This window comes from Heteronotia binoei, chromosome 12 (genome assembly GCF_032191835.1).
Source record: "Heteronotia binoei isolate CCM8104 ecotype False Entrance Well chromosome 12, APGP_CSIRO_Hbin_v1, whole genome shotgun sequence".
In the NCBI taxonomy this organism is placed as follows: Eukaryota; Metazoa; Chordata; class Lepidosauria; order Squamata; family Gekkonidae; genus Heteronotia; species Heteronotia binoei.
This window is the reverse complement of record NC_083234.1, coordinates 60713021-60732685: the sequence shown is the minus strand read 5'-3', so window position 1 is coordinate 60732685 and position 19665 is coordinate 60713021. Positions and strand designations below refer to the sequence as shown.

Here is a 19665-nt window from a genome sequence, read left to right as displayed (position 1 = left end):
TCATATTTTTGAATGGATCTCCCTCCCATCTGCCACACATACCAAAGAATGGCCTTTTTTAGTTTAAAGAGTGTGATCTCTTCAAAAACTTGGAACTCCTAGCTAGTGGTAACCAAAAGACTAAACACAACCTGTACCTCAAGAAGTTCTTGCAATCCTTTTGCTTCCAGGAGACATGGGTTCTACCATTGTAAAGCAACCACTGAGAATGCTTCCATGCACACCTTGACTAATCCTACTACAGAGATAGCAGAGGTTCATTGGTCTCAGAAATAAAGTCACCTGCTATGTATGTTGAGCTCTCAAGTCAAAACCAGGAATGCATGATTTGGAAAAAGCTACTAGTGAAGCTAGAGCACTACTGTAATGAGAGCCTGACAGCTCACTCCTATTTGGAAACAGGCAGCTGCACTTCTGTAATGCCTACAGCTTCTGCATATGTGAAATTCAGGTTGCTACTACCTTGAAAATAGAAAGGCATAACCTGCAAAGAAAGTTACTAGGAAACAAGCAACTATTCACCCACTACCTTCTGGGACAGGATGGAAGAGAAAGTCAACACAAATTCCCTTCACCATCACTCAAAGGCCTCAAAATGAATGGTGTCATAGCCCAAGAGAGGTCTAAAAGCTATACCTAATCTGTCAATTATTTCCAGAACTATGAGCGGTAAGAAAATCAGCAGAACACTGAAGTGAACTGGAAGCTGCACAACCTTCAGCTTAACCTAGAAGCTAAAGTGGAACAGAAAGCAGTAACTGGCTTCATAACACCATTGTTGGAGTCTGAGCATACTGAACTACAGATATTAAACTGTCCACTTGCCTTCAAAAGATTGGTAGATTATCCTAGCCTGTAACATCTCCAACTTCTCTTAAACGTTTTCCACCAGCCACAATGGACACAAATCCAATCTGGAAGTGGTATTCCTTCCAGTAACAAGAGCATTCTTAGCACTGGAAGGCAAAAACATAACTGAAATGGGAAGGATGAGGATCAGCTTCTGAAGCCCAGCCCAGATACAGTGTTTGAAGAACCAACCAGCTTTCTACGTGAACAACGACGTTAGCAAAGTAAATATCAATCATAGCAATCTGACAACCATGCAGAAGCGTTCCCCACCCATATGAGTGAGATACTTTCCACATGCAATTGTATTTTGCAGTTGAGATGGCAGCAGAAAATATTCTCACTGATACAAATGCTCAGTTTTGCATATTTCCAATAAGTAATCCTCAAACCATGAATTTGGCAGTTCCACTTCCCAGTCCCACTGCTCTAGTCTAAGCAGAAAGCATCCCCCTTGCAGTCTCCAGCACAAAAATTACCTGAACTTGGGAGGAGGCGCAGAATACAGGTTAGCATCTAACAGTACAGGAAGGTCTTGATATATTTTATTATTTGATCCATGTCAGATTTCTAATGGGGAAAAGAGTGAAGGGGTTCTATATTAGGATCTATTCTGTAACTGTACTGTGAGTGTCCCCAAGAGATCACATGAGCAGTCCAAATCCTCAGCTTATGAAAACCTAATTGATGTTAACAAGTCTATTCAAACATTTAGGACTGCAGTTTAAAATGCTAATCCTACACATTTGCTCAAAAAGAAGAGAAGCCACCAACTTCCTTTCATGTAAATTAGCTTAAATAGTATTCTAAGATAGTGTACATTACCCAGAGTTTAATTGCAAGGAAAATACCAGACTGTACATTCTCTTGAACGTGTCTGAATTCTACTCTGTGCCTGCAGCAATTCAGCAACACTAGTTATAGCAGCTGCCAAAAGAATTCCACAGAGTTTATTAGCCTGAATGCTGAAGCATCCTTATTTTAATCAACAGGAGAATCCAATATTTACAGATTATTCACCTGCAAACCAGCAGCTATTGACAAGCCTGAGCTATAAGGAGCACAAAATTACTTAAGAATAGGGAGGGGCTGCGGCTCATTAGCAGAGCATCTGCTTGGCATGCAGAAGGTCCCAGGTTCAATCCCCAGCATCTCCAGTTAAAAGATCTGGCGGTAGATGTGAAAGACCTCAGCCTGAGACCACGGAGAGCTGCTTCCAGTGTGAGTAGACAATGGACCAAGGGTCTGATTCAGTATAAGACAACTTCATGTGTTCATGCAAAATGTATAATAAACCAGGTTTTCCACTGCTGCCCTGAGTCACATGGTTCTACCAACTCAAACAGTCAATGCAGGGTTAGACGAACTGGGCATCAGGCTGCCAATGGCCTCATGGTACCTGGTTATCATTGCCACCTCCACCCTGCAGTGGAGTTCCTGAACCTTTAACAGCTCCCTGCCTCAGACTTAGGATTGCCAGGTCTAGCCAGGCACCCATCAGGAGACCGGAGAGGTGGGACATGAGGCACACCTGTCAGTGATGGTGCTACATCACTTCCAGAAAAAGCAGAAAATTGATGTACTTTTATTTTATGTCTCCAGATAAATGGTCTAAAATGTATAAAGGCATCTATGTTGGAAATAGGAAGGGGCATTCTACCACATGTGGTGGACTTGTAAGAAAGCTAAAAGAAAAATCAGATTCAAACACAAGTATTAATACAAAAGTTCTTAAAAGATAAATATGCAGTTGAAACCAGTGGGGGAGGGTTTGCTGAGACTAATGGACAATCAGTTGGAAAGAAGCTGTGGAAGTTTATTTCTATATATGACTACAGCAATAATACTATACACACAGAAACTGAAGTCTCCAACAATACCTACAACTGAGGACTGGTTGGAGAAGGTGTATCTTGCAGCAATGGCTAAACTTACTGCGTGGGTCAGGAAAAAGACAATTAGTTCATTTATTGCAGAGTGGAACTGCCCTATGGACTTTTTGCAGGAAAAAAATAATGATCTGATGATCTGTGGTTTTGATTATTAAGAAAAAAAGAGTTTTCTATGTATAAAGCAAGGGAAAATCATGTATCAAACATATTTGTTGTAGAAAAAAATTGGAAGCCTATTTTTATTTATATATTTTTGTCTCATTCTTCTTTGTTTTCTGTATGTTTGTGTATGCTTTTTTAAACCTTCTCAATAAAAACTAAAATTCTTAAACCAGAAAAACCAGAAAGTTATGCCACTTCTCTAAGAATTGCTGGAAACTCTGGTTTCACAGTGTTTCTGGCAAATATTATTAAAACTCCTAGAGAGGTGTAATATCACCTCTAGGAAAATCTGACTGCAATTTTTTCTCTCTCCCAGTGGGCAAAGTCTGCTGGGGGTGGGAGATGTCCCACCCCCAGCAGACATATGGCAACTCTACTCAGATTCAAGTGCTGTCTTGCTGGAGACAGAAAGCAGCAAAATCAGGACTCAATGCAAAAAGTCAGCACCAGGAATGGAGTACAAAGAACTGCAAAGCCTCTCAACTCCTGCCCTGGCTCATCCAAGAGTCCTAAGTTCCGCACTGGACTATCTGGTAGCAGCAGCTTAATAAAGCTTTAGCTTGGAAGGGATATGTGAGCACATGGCCAGGGCAGCCCTGGAGACCCAGTGAGGCAAACAATCCACATGCATTATCTGCCATCTTTCTCTGGCATTCACACTGTTATTTCAACAGGCTACGTATGTAGAAGCAGATTAACACTGGCTTCTCACCCTTCCTAAATGGTGCCTAAATAAAAGTTCTATCCCCCATCTGTGCTGAAGGGTGTGTTTGCCCAGTGCTGCTGCCTCAGAATGAACTAAGACACAACTCTACCCTAACCCCTTCCTACAATACCAGGATTCTCAAACTTTTGATGTGTGAAACACCCATCTTGTCTTAGCTACGAAGTAGTTATCTCTCTTCTAGAAGGGTGGATCTGAAATCCAATTCCTCCTGAATGGAAAAGCTGACTGAGTATATAACAGGAGTGTGCAGAAGAGATGCGCTGCAGAAGTACTGCTTGTGCTTCTCAAAAGGCTCTGCCTCAAAGTGTTTTGGACATTTATTCCCCACCAAATTGCCCAGCATCCTGCACTTCAGAAAAGAGGAGCATTTGGCAAGCAGATTTCTTTGTTGCTCATAAAATGTTCTGCTTATGAGTTTCAAAATGTAGCAAAGCTTTAAAGCAAATATATAATGAGTCTTGTGGCACCTTAAAGATTAAGACATTTACTGAACCCAAAGTTCACTTCAGCAGGTGCATCTGATGAAATGGACTAAAAGCCATGAATGCATATACTTCAATACATCTGTTAGTCTAAGATTGTGATTCCTTTTTGTTTCTAATAAGTGGGGTGAATGAGTAAATAAGCGTTACTCTATAAGAGTATTTCATATTTACAAAGATGTATTTCTGTTTGAAATGCCAAGATTTAATTTACTGTGAACTATTTAGGCACATTATTTCTAATTTGAGAGCTGCAATCAAACACCAATACAATGTTCATATCAATCAAAAAGTTGCCCATGAATAACCCAGCAGATTAATACATAAAATGTTCATAAAAACTGGTGGTAAACATTTTATAAACAACATATTCCTCCACTTTTCTTACACACAAGGGAAAGATTCTTCTAAGATAGAGCCTTCTCTTAAATGGGCACACGACTGTGAAAGAGGTTAGAATTAGGTTTCAGAAAACACAAAACCCCGAAAGCACAAAAATGAGTTTGGTTCCTAGATTTTGTGCAGGTTCCTAAATCCAAAGGAAGTGTATTAAGGCCTGTTCTAAATGTATCTTCTTGCAGTGCCCTGCCTGCAGCACTCCTTTTGCTCATGTTCCTATGGACTTTAGCTTCCATTAGCCTGTAACTAACTTCAAACCTGAAATTTAATTTTTAAAAATCCTCTATGGAGGATGAACATCAAAGTGGTACATTACTTTAAAAGCATTAGGCATCTGAAAGATTACTGGGAGATTAAAAACAGTTTCCTAGAAAGTTGTCTGGTTTAACTATCCTTCAAGAATTTAACTGTTTGAAAGACTTGAAGCTTATCTTGTCAAACCTTCCATGCATCTGAAGCTCTTCTTGCTGCTTTAAAGGGAAACATACAAAAAAAAGGAGTAGCCAGACAGAAAGCAGGACTTCTGAACACTAACCCTTTGGCTTCCCCTGGACCTCAGTCAGATGCCTTAGTGTCACTTCCTGTTCTTGCTGCCTCTCTCCCTCCACATCTAGCAGGGAAGAACTGCCTGCAAACAAAAGCAGCAAGTGCTGAGATTTAAAAACAGCCAATAATTCACACCAAAAGTTGTCATCTCAAAATGGCAAGCTATGAATGACCTGCATATCTTGCACTTTGCTCCTGAAGAGCATCATCGTTGCGCATATGTCAGTATGATGCTCCTAGCTTGAGAAATGGGGCTAAGATGTCTCAGAAAAGTGGAGGGAAATGAAAACAAAGGTCATCAATCTCAACGAAGAAGGGTGCCCCCAATGGTGCTTCATGCCATTCCACACACTTGGAAATTTCTCTAAACTGCTGTGTGCCATATGCACACAAAAGCATACACACACTCTTGACAGTGCAGGACAATTTTCATTCCTAGCTGCAATAAATTGGAAAGTGAAATAAGCATTTTAAGGAGAGATTCTTTTTTAAGTTTTCTTAAATCCCCCTCCCCAGTACTTGCTGGTATTCTATTATTGTATTGCCAAAGGAAATATTTAAGGCAGGGGGATTTACTTAGCAGCTAGCATCATGCTCTGTGTTCAGTTTTTAAAGAAAAATATATGCCTTACTTTGGAGTCTATGGGCCACTATACCAGATCAGGAAAATACTTTTCAATTAAGTAAAGTGGTAACAGTTTCTACCAATTAATAGGCTGGATGCAGATGCTGCCATTTAGTAAAATCTGTAGTCAGAAGGCCAGTTTTACACAGAGCTCCCAAGAATCATTACATGAGCCATAAGTATGAATACCACCTCCCATTCAACACAGGATGTAATTTACACCTTCTTATTCCCACTAGCTAAAATTTTACACACAGAGAGCTCTGCAATGGAAAGAGATCACTCTTGGTAGATGGCTCAAAAGATTACACTTTCTAGTTTACAGCCTTTTCAGTTATTAAGTCCCCTGTTAAGGTTATAGCCACATTGCTGTTTCCATAAAAACCCAAAACACTGTTTCGCTAGCAGATTTTTATAAAGTTTATTCTTCCAGTACCATCTCAGGTGGGGTTTGTCACTTCAGAGTGGGCACACCCAGATACTGCAGGCATTCCAAATGCACCTTCTAGTCTTTATAGCACAACGTAAGCAAACCTTGCCACAATGAACAGTAGTGTCAAAAAAAGCCTAGCAGCTAGGTTAAGTAATAAAGCATGGATTCTTGCTGCTACTGCTTTCAAGAGCTAGGTCTGTTACTTCTCTTCCTCTGGGAAATACTCTGACTGCTGCCTTTAAGTGGCAACATCATGAAACCAAAATTACTCTGGAGAATTAAACAGTCACCCAAACTGTAGGACTTTAATAGGATACAACTTCTATTCCAGCCCAATATTTTAAATTTGACATACCAATGTAAAGTCACACTTCAGACACTTCCAATCTACCTTCTACTTAGGAAGTCCATCTACACAAATTTATCCTGAAGTACATCTCTGCTCTAGTCTCCCACTACCCTACTCTGTATTAGAAGAGCCTTTCACACCAGGTTGTGTAATGCTGCCAGATGGCTTTTCCCACACACAGAATTCTTGCTGCACTAAATCCCAGTCAGATACCGCACTAAAGAAACTACAGTCAGGTAGAACACACCTGTGTTGCTTAAGTCTCCCTTTCTTTCTTGCCTCCTTGGTTGGCTATCCTACTGCTGAACCTTCTCATTTTTCCTTACATGAATACATGTGCCATGTACATTATTCTGTCATTCTTTTAGCTGCTGGGTATTTTCAAAAGTAGTCAAAGCGTTCCTTAAAATCTCAAATGTATTATGAATATATCACATGATGTTGAACTGTCTATAATCTCCATGTACATTACAATTCCACAAAATGTGCCAATATGCATTACTGTATATCAAGCACACTATATATAGTATGCAACAGCTGTCCCACAAAAGTACATTACTGAATTAACATGCTACTGTTTACAACACTGCTGCTTTAAAGCAATTCACAAACAGAAAGTCATGCTGATGTTGCTGTTTTTTCCTGTTGTTTAGGTGCAAGAAAATAAAAATTTCAAGTCCACTTGATTATACTTGTGAGCATATTTTAAACTACAGTGCAAGTGATTTACCCCCATTCCAGGACCAACAGAGCGATGTTCCAAAAACGCAATTCGGTTTTATGGCAGAACACGAGTCCTTGTGGACCTGTATCAAAAACAAACATGCCCTAGGCCTAAGTGATTGTAGCACACCTCAACATTTTTAAGCAAAGACATTTCAAACAACAGTTTAAGGCAAGAGAATAAGCATATGAAGTTGCCTTATTCAGAGTAATCTAGTCCAGAATTATCTGTTCGCTGACACCTCCAGAATCTTGGATATAAAGAAGGGTTCTCCTGAGGACCTGATCCCAGGGATTATTATGTAGAGTTGCCAGGAATTTAACCTGGAATCTGGGATCTGCTGCAAGCTGCCAGTGCTGCCAGAGCCAAGGTCCTTCTCCCCACTCCAATCCCCAGGGTAAGAATACAGTTAACATCAAGCATTTGATGCTGAGTCAGCTGCATACAATGTTAAATGTTGCCTACAGCCTGCTCAAGCAAATTCTGTTACCAAAACTCTGCTGGGGCCCTTATATTGTCCACATTTACATATAAATGTCTTTGCTTATTTTGCAGAATGACTGCGTTTAGCTATTTGGGGACGGAAGCAAAAAACTATGCAGGGCAGTAGTAATTTAAGTCTAGCCTTGGTGATCAGACCAAAAGTCCATTCAAGTCCAGCCTACAAGGAGCTCAAGAACAACAACCTTCCATTTGACTGGAGCTAGTCTTGCTCCTGTTCCAACCCACTGCCCACTGACTGAGATTTACACCAGAATTTGCCCCATCTTTTCAAACCTCTCCTTGTGGCTAGAAAGGCCAGAAATTAATTTCAGGTGGGATTCGATTAAACATGTCAATTAAAAGTGCAACCACTGTACTTGCATAGCACCAATGCATACAACTAAAAGTAAACACTGGGAATCTCACTTCTTGTCTTTTTTTAAGAGATACCACTCCCCCACCCCACTACCACTTACTGTACCTTCTCCTATACCTTGGTATTAACCAGATGACCCATTTTCAAATCCCATTCAAAAAACGCTGAAAAATGGTCATTCCCCATCTCCTAAAACTCCATTTTGCCAAGTCATTTTCCATACAATGGAATGTATATTTCATAGAACTACTGGATCTACTCAGCACTATGCTCCATATCGATTCCTCACCTTCAGCCTCTTCACATGAGATTTATTCTCAAACTGAAAAGTTCAGGGGTTTGGAAGAGGAGAAAAAACAAGAGAATGGTTTGCCACAATGTCTTTATTTGGCTGCCCACCCTCTTACTTCTGGTTTCAAGATCCCCCTTATTTTATTCTCTCTCCTGCAGGGGAGAGGAGCACTGCCTCAGAGAAACTTCCCCATTTGATAGCTGCAGTAAAATAATACCAGTTTTCAAATTCAAATAGGATTTTGAATTACAACAACTAAATTTTAGGGCTTCTTATAACGCTTCTCAGTAACGCAATTGTGCTCAGGTACATGAAGCTTTCAGAAAACTTTGAACAGAAAAAGGTCTTTTGAAAAAGCAGGCATACATACACACTTGAATGCTTGCATTTGAGATTCTACAGGTTCTTACAGCACCCCCAAGTTAGCTCTTATGTTATTTACAGTGTACTAGTTTTGTATCATCTGTAGTCAAGGTCTTTATATCTTCCAGTAAGCTAATCTCCACTTTGCCAGTAGCTGCAGTAGTCAAGCTTTGTTCACCATCACACACAGCAAGAATAATGACAAAACTTTGCAAGGATGGCAATATATCCAAAGTTGAGTGATACACATACTACTCATTTAGAGGCACACTTAGGCGTGTACGAACAGTCTATGGGGCTTTCAACTTTCCTTGAGGCAGCAAGACCCCACACTACACCATAACCCTAACTCTTCCAAACTTCTGCATAGCCTTAGTGCTGAAAGCTTGACAGAAAGCATTTGCTGAAAGAGTGCTGAGGACACTGGACTCCCCAGATTTACAGGGGCTCCAACAGATCCGACAGGGCACAAGGTATTCATAGCCATTCATTCCCAAAGATGGGTGAAGCTTGGACAGCCACAGTGGAGTTATGTCAACACAGAGTTCCAGCAGAAACTTGTCAATACTGCACCAACATTCTGCTGCTACACAAGGGAAACCATGAAGGTGGGTGTAGGTATATGAAGTTGCAGCCTCTGCTGCCGTTTCTCTTCTTTCCTTGTTCCTACCACTCTCTCTCCTTAACTCTGAAACCAAATCCAGGAAACACCAAGATGCTACTGGTAAAGGGGCAATTGTATGGGGTTGCCACCAATACAAATCAATGGCATAGCGGTACACTTCTTTGACCTGGTGATAAGCCTGGGAATAACAGTGGCTCCAATATTGCTCTTAGAAAGAAAAGCTAGTTTGAGATATGGCTTTTCTATTGTCTATATATAGTGGGCAAACTACCCGCCCCCCATCCTTGACCATGCTGACATTGACATGCTTATGCATGCCATTGCAACACCTTAAGGCTAAACTACTATAGATAATATGTGGGGTTGCCCTGAAAACTGTTTGAAAACTTCAGTTAGTACAGTAATGCTGCTGCTAGACTACTGACTATTTTACACCAGTACAATCATGTTACACCATCCTTCAGCTACTGCACTGGCAACCTATTTGTTTCCAGGCACCATTCAAGGTTTGGTTGTTAAAGTTTATTTAATTTCTATCCCACTCCATTTCCAGCTAGCAGGACTCAGCATGGCCCTTCATGGCTTAAGACCAACAAATCTAATGCACCACCATTCCTCGTATGATCCTATGCACCAACTAAGGTCATCAGCAGCCTTATTTCTGATTGTCCCCTCTATTCATAAGATTCATTCATCCACAGTTCATGGGCACTCATTTACAGTAGCCTTGCCCCCTCTTTGAACAGCCTGCTAGATCTGCTACCGGAAGCTCCTAGGTGCAAAGTGAAATTATTTCAATGAGCCTTTGGTGCAAGCAACAAATGAGTGTCTTGACTGGCATCTGGTGGCGATACTTGCAGTTTTAACTTAATATACATTAATTTATGTGTTTTAACTACGTGTGTTTTATATTTTGTAAGCTGTCTTGGGCATGTGAAAAGGCAAGATATAAATGTTTTAAATAAATAACCACAAAGGAAAAAAGAACATTATTAAAAGCCTCCTTTATTTTTAATATAAAAAAAGTTATTTAGGAGGAGTGTAGCACTGGACAGCCAGCTAGGTCCACGGCTCAAGATGCAGCAGGGAAAGGGGGGAAGTCTAAGTATTACGTCCTTTCCAAACAAAGAGGAAGTGTTCATGCAACTGCAAATCCTACAATGATTAATGAGCACTAAGAAGTCAAGCTTGGTTTTTCAGCTGCCAAGTAGCACCAAAAAGACATGGCTGCCAAATGCTAGCATGTTCATTTTATATGACAATAGTGAAATGAAGCTGACTTGGACTGCAAATACTATTCCTCCTTTAGAGGAAGCATTAAAACACAAGCTGATCTCAAGCTAGGGAAGGCAGCAGGGAAGTAAAAATACCCTGCCAACAATGAAAAATGCAGCATTATAAACACAGTGCACACAAACTGCTGGGAGAACATGAACAGCAAAAATCCACCAAGCGTTCTACTCAGACATTTCTTCTTCCTCCCCCAACCAGTTATGAAGTAGGACCCACACTGCTTCATCATTTGATTTGAGGCCATCAACTCGGTACTGAATAGAATGCATGCTCTTACTGCAGAGGGAACCAAAATTCTACACATGTTGTATTTGAATGATGCTTTCTGAGGCTAAGCCCTAACAGTAGTATCCTAAACTATTCTGTTTTGTTAATCCTTTGCAATAACCGCTCAAAAGGAATATGCCAACATCTAAAGTGGATACTCCAATCAAGAACATCTTCAAAAGATCTCATCCATACATGCATTCACCTGTTTTTATCCGTCTATATTTCATTTATAAGCATTATGTACATCTGCCTTCTAGAAGCAAGAGGATGCCTGAACAATCTTAGACAGTGACCATCCATAATCAAAAGCAGGTTACTCCTACAGTAAACTGTCCTACCCCCCCCCAAAAAAAAACCTCTTGCCCCTCCAGTAACATTACACCAATACCTTTAAACTGAAGATAAGACAATTCAAATCAAAACTGTTACTAAAACTATACATGTACTTTTCTTGACCTGTGTTACAACACTGCTGGGAATATTTACCTGACCAAGCACTATCAGAGTTATTAAGACTGCATTCCTCTGAAGCCAAGGGAATTTAAGCAACTCATGTGAAGGACTGCAACCTAAACAATAGCTGTAATTACTGGGGCGTGTAGAGAAGTGTTTCTATGATGGACAGTCATGTATCAAAAGCAGTAAAGGGCACAGTATCAGATACTCATTACTATAGTGTTTACATGTTACAGTAAATTCATATACATCCTGCATGTACAACAGTTTGTAAGAAGAGTCAATGGGTATGATCACACAAGGGGCAGTATTCAGACTTTGAAAAAGCCAGTATTCTTTGATGCATGCTGGGATGGTCACACAGCCCCCACTCTGCTGCCAGGAGAGGCACAGGCTGCACTTGCCCACAAGGAGCATTCAGACCGCTCAGGCGCATGTGGGCATGTGCACTGCAGACCCCAGTTGTTCAGACAGCCGGTAAACACACTGCTACTGGGAAGTACCCTGTAGCTATTTAATCTAGTCCCAGCCTGTCCTAAAATGAGGTAAGGATGGGCAGGGCTTGGAAGGCAGATGTGCGAATGTGATCGTGCACATTAAATCTGGATGGGAGGCGTGGCTAGGTCAGGCCAAAACTCTCATGTGATCACACCCAATGTGCATTCACTTTACAAATTAAATGGGGGACCAGCACCTGGATAAATGTGGGGTTTCAACCAAATATCCAGGTGGACATGCATAACATAAAAATCACTCACTGCATGTATAAAGAAATGGAGCAAATGGAGTGAGAAATTTAAATTATCACACAGCATTGTGTGTACTATAGCCAGGAGATCCTAAGATTGTCTGGCAGCTTAAAGTTCTAGCTCTTTTAGTGTTATGCACCATTATGTGGCAAGCTAGACTTGATTTTTGGGTGAGTCAGCACTGAAAGAGCTGTGACTGATCCAAGTTCACCCAGCTGGCTTCATGTGGAGGGGTACGGAATCAAACCCAATTCTCCAGATTAGAATCAGTCGCTCTTAATCACTATACCACACTGGCTCTCTACATATAAAGAAAAATCAACTGTACACTCTACATGGATTGTCCGTACATCTGCTGTAAGTTGTGAATAGAGCTACTATCTTAACACTTCTGATAATAACTCAGGACAGTGGTGTCTTAAGGGAAGAGCACCTTTTTAATAGGCAGAATATGCCAAGTATAAGAAAAGGCCTTACCCTGCAACATCTTGAATAACCAGAGCAGACAATAGTAAGCTAAACAGACAAGGGGTGCAATTCAGTATACTGCAATTTCATAAGAGCAAAAATATGTGCTATGTAACAATGCATCTTCTTTTACATAATGATAATTACTAACAGTGCTGCTTCTTTAAATCACAGCAAGAAGTATACAGTTATCCATATGCTGTAAAATAGGTCTTTTCTGCCTTGGCATTTGGGCAAGACTGTGAAGGTGGGGCTTTGCAGCTATGATGTGCATTGCTGTTGTATTAAGCTGCTTTAATGCTTCTAGTGGTTTTATAATGACTTTGTTTTAATTAATATTGTAAACCACTCTGGGAACCAATCTGACGGAAAAGCAAGACAAACAAGACAAACCAATAAAATTGCACCAAACCAGGATTTTGAGATGGTTTGTTAACAAACCAGAGTTGGTACAAATTGTAGTTATGACCTCTGAAGTCACAAGCTATAGTTTGCTGAATACTGTACCTCACAGTCACTTGCCCACAGAAAACACAGAATAGAAGGCAGGATTTGTTATTATGTATGACAGATTCAATACTCCAAGAGTACACATAGTAGCATTTTAACATGTTAATTTGGCAAAAGAAAAAAGAGAAACAGTACTCTAATATCTGTAAGTGCTTTCATATTTATTGCATTTTTGTCAAGACTTTGGCCTATGTCTAACTCTTAAGTTTGCCACAATTTCTCTATGGCTGTAAACTTATGTGGGTGCTGCACTGCTTCAGAACTGCAGGTTCCTACATGCAGAAACTAGTATGTCAGTGAGAAAGCTATGGTGGATCACTTTATCTAACACTCTAGTTATCTATATTCAGAGAATCTGTGCACATTCAGGAGCATTTTAACATGTTTCCCACATGTAAGCAGAACATACATCTTCAAGACATTTAGGCCGCATATTCAATGGTGGGGTTTTTTATCCACCCTACTCAAAGATGCACAACAGGGGGTGGTCAAAAGTTGAGGCCTGAAAGAAGTTTGTGAGTTGAAATAATTCTCAACTTTCCCAGTTACCCACCTGCAAGTTATAGCTCAGCTGCATATGTGCTCACTCAGAAGTCCCACCACATTCACTCCCAAGTGTGCTTAAGAACGCTACCCCAGTACAGGCAAGTTCTCACCAAGACCTCAGTTCAACACAATTATCTCTATGGCAACCAATACTGATGTCCTTTTCAGAAAGTCTGTAGATTAATACAGATTATGGAGTCAGCTCTGTACAGGAAACAGTTCGGAATAAATATCTTTTGAAGCATATGCAAAGCTCAGCTCCACTAAACAGCAAAACTAGAGAGGGGCATCCAACAGAAAGACCTTTCAAGGCTTTCCAAACATGAGCAGACTATAGCCAGTCTCTCAAAGGAAGGCCATTTTACACCTCTGAGGAAGCCACATGTTGCACATATTTTTAATTTTTTTTCACACATATTAAAATACTCATATAAGGAGTATAAGAAACTGAAAAACAAAACCTGCTAGCAGAATACCTAAAACTATCCAAACAGCAAGTTAAGCAATTAAACAAAAGGCAACAGTCAAAAATAGAAAACTAAAAACAGCAATTCCCAGCTTACATCTTCTGTTCATTTCAGAGAATGATTTAACTCATATGAAAAGATAGATACCAGATATTGTGCAATACAAATGTATAGAGGCTTAGTCAAGAGCAAGTCCCAGTAAATTCATCAAGGCTTACTTTTACAGCAGCTTTAGCTTTCCATTCGAAAAATGCTAGTCTTTTACCTTCAAACAACAGTAAATGGTCTGGGACCAGAATACCTTAAGGACTGCTTTCTCCCAACCCAGCATGTTTTGAATGGTCACTGTCTGAAGCCATCTTCCATGTGTTCAAAAAGAAGCCTGGTTGCCAAAAGATACAGGGCCTTCTCTCTCTGGTGGTGCAGTCTCTTAACATCCTCCCTGCCTACAGCCAACAGGCTGTTTTTTCAAGCACAGGCAAAAATGATTTTCCAGACTGGTCAATTATATCAGTTATCTTTTTTTTTTAATTCAGTGTTTGGAATAGGTGAATATCGTTGTGAAAAGAAAAGGCTTTCCTTTAGTTATAAGAAGTTAAAGCTGTAAAGACAGTTATTGCACTGTCTCTGTGTTTAAGAGTTCTTTACTGACCATCTTATTAGCAAGAATTTCTTGACAGGTTAACTTGAACTGAAACATACAAGTTAACTTACAGACGCTGAATGCTCACAGAAAAGGAGTGTGGATAATCTTGCACAAGCTATCCCTCATTAGAAAACTACTGTTTAGATACAGGATGTGGAACAGAAGAGAGAATATAGCTCATCTTTCATTTTAAAATGAGAGTCCTCAACATTTTACTGAAGTGGTTCCACTACAGCTCTATGAATTCAGCTGCAGACGAACACACTGGAAAAATAAACTAGTAATGCAGTACACTGTAGTATAATTTTGAATTCAAGATCTAAGGAAGCACTCTCCTTATGTGTACCCCCAATTTAGAAAGTGTATATTCTTGTAAAAAATCCACATCCTCTACTGAAATATACACAAGAATCAAATGGGCTGTGTAAAACGTGCTCACTGACATGAACTATATCGCTACATGCACAGATTACAAGGAAGGTCATCCTGCACTTGACATTTCCCTACACAATGGATCCTCAAGCCTGAGTGGTGTAAAGAAAGGTATCTGTATTTGCTGTGCATTGGTGCTATACACATATTTACCTTGAAATAATATGAGTAGTAAAAGACAAAGCACACAAGACACATCACAGAAAATTAACACATCTGCATGATTACCGTGGCAGCTGACAGGTCTTGAAAAATAGAGTATTAATGTATTGTATGTACATATTCTAATACTTACATCAGGCACATGTGCCATAACCGACTAAGACAATAACAAATACATGCCTAAAATCTAAGGACTTAAGATGTAGGTGTGTACCTAACTTCTATCCTGCATCACACACAAGGGGAAACAAAGATGTGGCTACATAAGATGCACTAACTACACTACTATAATTGCAGTTATACTGCACATGCAGTCTGTGAGACAGTAACTAAAATTTTAGAAAAAAGTACTCAAAGGGTGAGCTCTATTGAACTCCCAAGTAAACACCTGGGGTTTACAACACCACTGACATACTTGTTTCTTTAAAGAGTTTGAGAGACAAGGCAACAGGTGCCTACTGTGGGAAACCTAAAGCATGGGCAGTAACAATTGATGGACAAGAAGAGAGACAAGGGCAACAAGAATATAGGTAGGCTCAGGTGCTAAAAGCAAAAGACTAGGCGAATTTGCTAGTGAAAACATCAAAGCTTACTTCTAGGTAAACATGCAGGACCAGCAGTACACAAGCTCAGTCGTATAAAACCTCTATGTATCCAGGCTGACTGCTAGTGCATCTTAACACAGTTTCATCTCCTCTGACAGGAAACAGTTCTTCCAGGTCACAGGCAAGGAAAGCATGTGCTCTACTTCATCACTTGCTTGAGAATGAGTCTCACTATGGGAGTTACAATCAAATAACACACTCACACAGAGGCAGACTTGGAAGTGCACGGCATACCTTACCCAGCTGTCAATGAGTCTCAACTTGATGCTTTGACACATTTATCTCGGAATAACCTGTCATGTGTGTGAGCACAACACAGGAGACCCACAGGAGAGCAACACTTGATGGGTATGCACATCCACTGTTTAGCGGTAAGGTTCCAAGTTCAACCCTTTCAGGTAAGAATGATTTCCTGTAGCAGGTACTGGGAAAAGGTCTTTGTCTAAACAAGGCCCTGGGGAGCCACTGCCTGTCACAGCAGACGACGCAGAGCCAAAGGGACTCTAGCTGAGACAAAGTATTCTGAAGCAACTGAAGGCAGTTTCATGCATCTTGCGCGTACCTCGCAGAGCCAATACAATCTTTCGGGACAGGACAGGACCACCTCCAGGGGGAGGGTATATGCACGTGCAAAAACTGAAAGCGCACGGATGCCAGCAAACAAGACCTTGAATCTCAACATAGGAAAAACCAGACAACCATTAGCAGGGGTCGTTTTGTAGAAAAATGGGTGGCGGAGCTCATCCAGGGATTGTTATGCAGATGCACCTACTATTCAATGGGCAAGGTGGGAAGGAGGAGGGAGAACCATCAGAAAGGTTCAGGAACTGCGCTCCTGCCGAATTCAAGGCCTGACCCTTAGGCAGCTTTCCACTCGCCCACCGCCAAACACTGGCGAGCCAAAAGACGAGGCTATTTCCACGGGAGGTGGTGCTCACAGAGTTACTGCCTTGGTGTGACTCCTTGAGGGAAGAGGAGGCGGCCCAATGAAAGCCAAACCGGTTGAGGCTGCAGGAGGAGCAGAGGCCTACCCGCATCAAGAGACTTCCCCTCAGGCAGCCAGGCCAACCTTTCCCAATCTCCTCGCCTCAAACAGCGGCCCCCAACACATTCGACCCCCTCCCTCGCAAGGGGCGTTGCCAAGCAACCCCGTGAGGAGGGCGGGCGAGGAGGGGGGAGTTGAGGCCTACCAGGGCGGAGAGGAGGGGTCGCTGCTGCTCTCTCGGGTTTACCTGGGCTCGGAGGGCTGGTGACTGGGCAGCTTGGCTCCGGGGGTGGTGGGTGGCGGCGGCGCGACGTCTCCCCTTCTTCTTCCGGGGCCTCCCCGCGGGCTCAAGCCTCGGTCTAGCGAAGGCGGCGGCGATTCCACTACTGCTGCGCGCGCACCACGACGACAGCGGCCTCCTCCTTTTTCTTCCCCCTCCTTTGCCTTTCTCTTTTCCTCAACACCGCCCCTCCCCTTCCTTCTGCCTCATACACTCTATCCAAGATGGCGACACCCCCCCCCCCGCGGGTATCTCCGCCCACTCCTTAATAGGAGGGTGGTAAGACGGAAGATGAAGAAGGGGGGAAACAGAAAGCAGGTCGGAGGCTAATGTCAACCTAAAAATCAAAGAGGGAATACATATTTTAAAAGCCCTAAGCCGCACCCATCGTCTGTGGAGGAAGAAAGGTCCAATCAAAATGGCTCAGGGGGCGGGGCATCGTGAAAGGGAGGAAGAGAAAATAGTCACTTTTGCGATTGCCGGGCTCTTGCGCGGCTGCGCGCTAGCTTGGTACCGCTGAGCATGCGCTCTTGAATGTTAAAAAAATCCCATTCTTAGCTGGGCGGGCATAAAATACGAACGGGAAATTTTTGTTTAATCCTTAAATCACCCTTTACCAAATGGGGGTTTCGCAGCATCATGTTGGTTAAGTCCTAGTCAAGGCCTGCAGAACTTTATCGCCTCAGTGCTTTGCAGCTGTGTGCTTGGGGTCCTTCATGACAGCTGTGGAGCCGCCTGCCCTTGACAGATGCCCAACAGGCAGAAGTTCAATAGAAGTTTAACCACACTTTAGCGGATGAAATTTAACTGTTGAATCTCTTCCAGTCGCGTGGAAGCTTTTTTTTTTATTTGTTCCCTATAGTAACTTTACCTTCGGAACGGGTTTGTTTAGACGTTTGTATCTGGCCTTTCTACATTCTAAGCAATATATAATCAATGTGCCTTCTTCGTTGTGATCCCCACCTTGTAGAATGGCTGGCCTAGTGTTGCCAGCCTCCAGGTGGGACCTGGGGATCCCTGGAAATTACAGCTCATCTCCAGACTAGAGAGATCTGTTCCCCTGCATAAAATGGATGTTTTGGAGGATGGACTCTATGCCCACTGAAGTCTCTGCCCTCCCTAAACTCCACCCCAAATCGCCAGGAGTTTCCCAATCTGGATCTAGCACCCCTACTCCAAATCCCTTGCCCGTGGCCAGGGAGGACCTGGCAACCCAAGGAGGTCAGGAAGTCTCCCATTCTCTCATTGTATAGTTCCATTGCAGACTATGCAAAACTAAATTATTCAAGATGGCTTTTGTACACAGGCAGTATGATAGCAGTATACCAAAAGCTTCAGAAAGTTACTTGGGGACTATCATTTGTAGTACTGTGTGGATCCTATTGTGTAATTTTGCATTGTTTAATGTGTCACGTTAACACTTGTGCTTTGCTTCAGTTCTGTTATTTAGATTTCTGGTTGGTCCATCAAGAGCACTATTCTCCACTCAGATTTGCAGCAGGTCTCCAGAATCTCACGTGGAGGACTTTCTCATCACCTTCCACTTGATTCTTTTGGCTGGAGATGCAGAGGATTAAACCTGAGACCCTCCCTATCTCAGCAGTTTAACAGAAGTCACTAGGCTTCACTTCTACCAACCCAAAACTGGCTAGGCTCCACTGATCTCACTCTCTGAATAGTCCCACCAACTATCATAATTTGGTGACAATCTCTCCTTTGGGCACATGCTAATGACACACACAGGAGCATCATTATGGTCTTGGGTCAGCCATAGTTTTCGTAGGAGTTGTCTTTAAAAGGGCAGCTGCTGTAAAAGCTCTCTTAGCCCCACCTACCTAACGGGGTGTTTGTGGGGGGGGGGGCGGTAAAGGAGATTGTGCCCACTCTGAGACTGAGATTCAGAGTATAGGGTGAGATATAAATCCAATATAATCATCATTAAGAAAATGTTGGGTCAGCCACCATAACAGCCTGACTGGCAGTCTGCCTACTACCTTTAAAATAATTGCAAATTTTGACATAATGAATGGTAGGGGAAACACACCTCAACATTGTATAAAACCCCACTAAAAGGATATCTCATCGATTTATTCATTATTTATTTGGTATTTTAACTTAATTTGAACAGCAAATCTTCAGGTTGGAATCTTTTTGTTTTTTATTCCAGTATTTAGTTAGAATCATAGAGCTGGAAGGAATCTCCAGGGTCATCTAGTCTAACCCCCTGCACAATGCAAGAAACTCACAAATACCACTCCCCATATACTCCCAATAACACCTGCTCCACAACCAGAAGATGACCCCCCCCCAAAAAAAAAAAACCCTTCAGGATCCCTGGCCAAACTGGCCTGGAGAAAAATTCCTGCCTGACCCCAAAGTGGTGAAGAGCATTTCCTTGGGCATGTGAGAAAGATCCACGAGGACTAAACTCTGATGCAACCCTTCCTGCCCTTTTTCTCATTATCTACC

The 19665-nt window shown here is 41.8% G+C and overlaps 1 protein-coding gene across 1 annotated transcript in view; it reads right to left on the bottom strand.

Moving 5' to 3' along the window:
• The window catches only part of RAB14 (RAB14, member RAS oncogene family), a 28003-nt gene extending 10568 nt beyond the window's left edge, over positions 1 to 17435 (bottom strand). The window contains exon 1 of the mRNA XM_060250439.1: positions 17164 to 17435. The gene's annotated coding sequence lies outside the window, so the exon portion shown is untranslated. The remainder of the gene's footprint in view (positions 1 to 17163) is intronic.
• Between the last annotated feature and the right edge of the window lie 2230 nt (positions 17436 to 19665).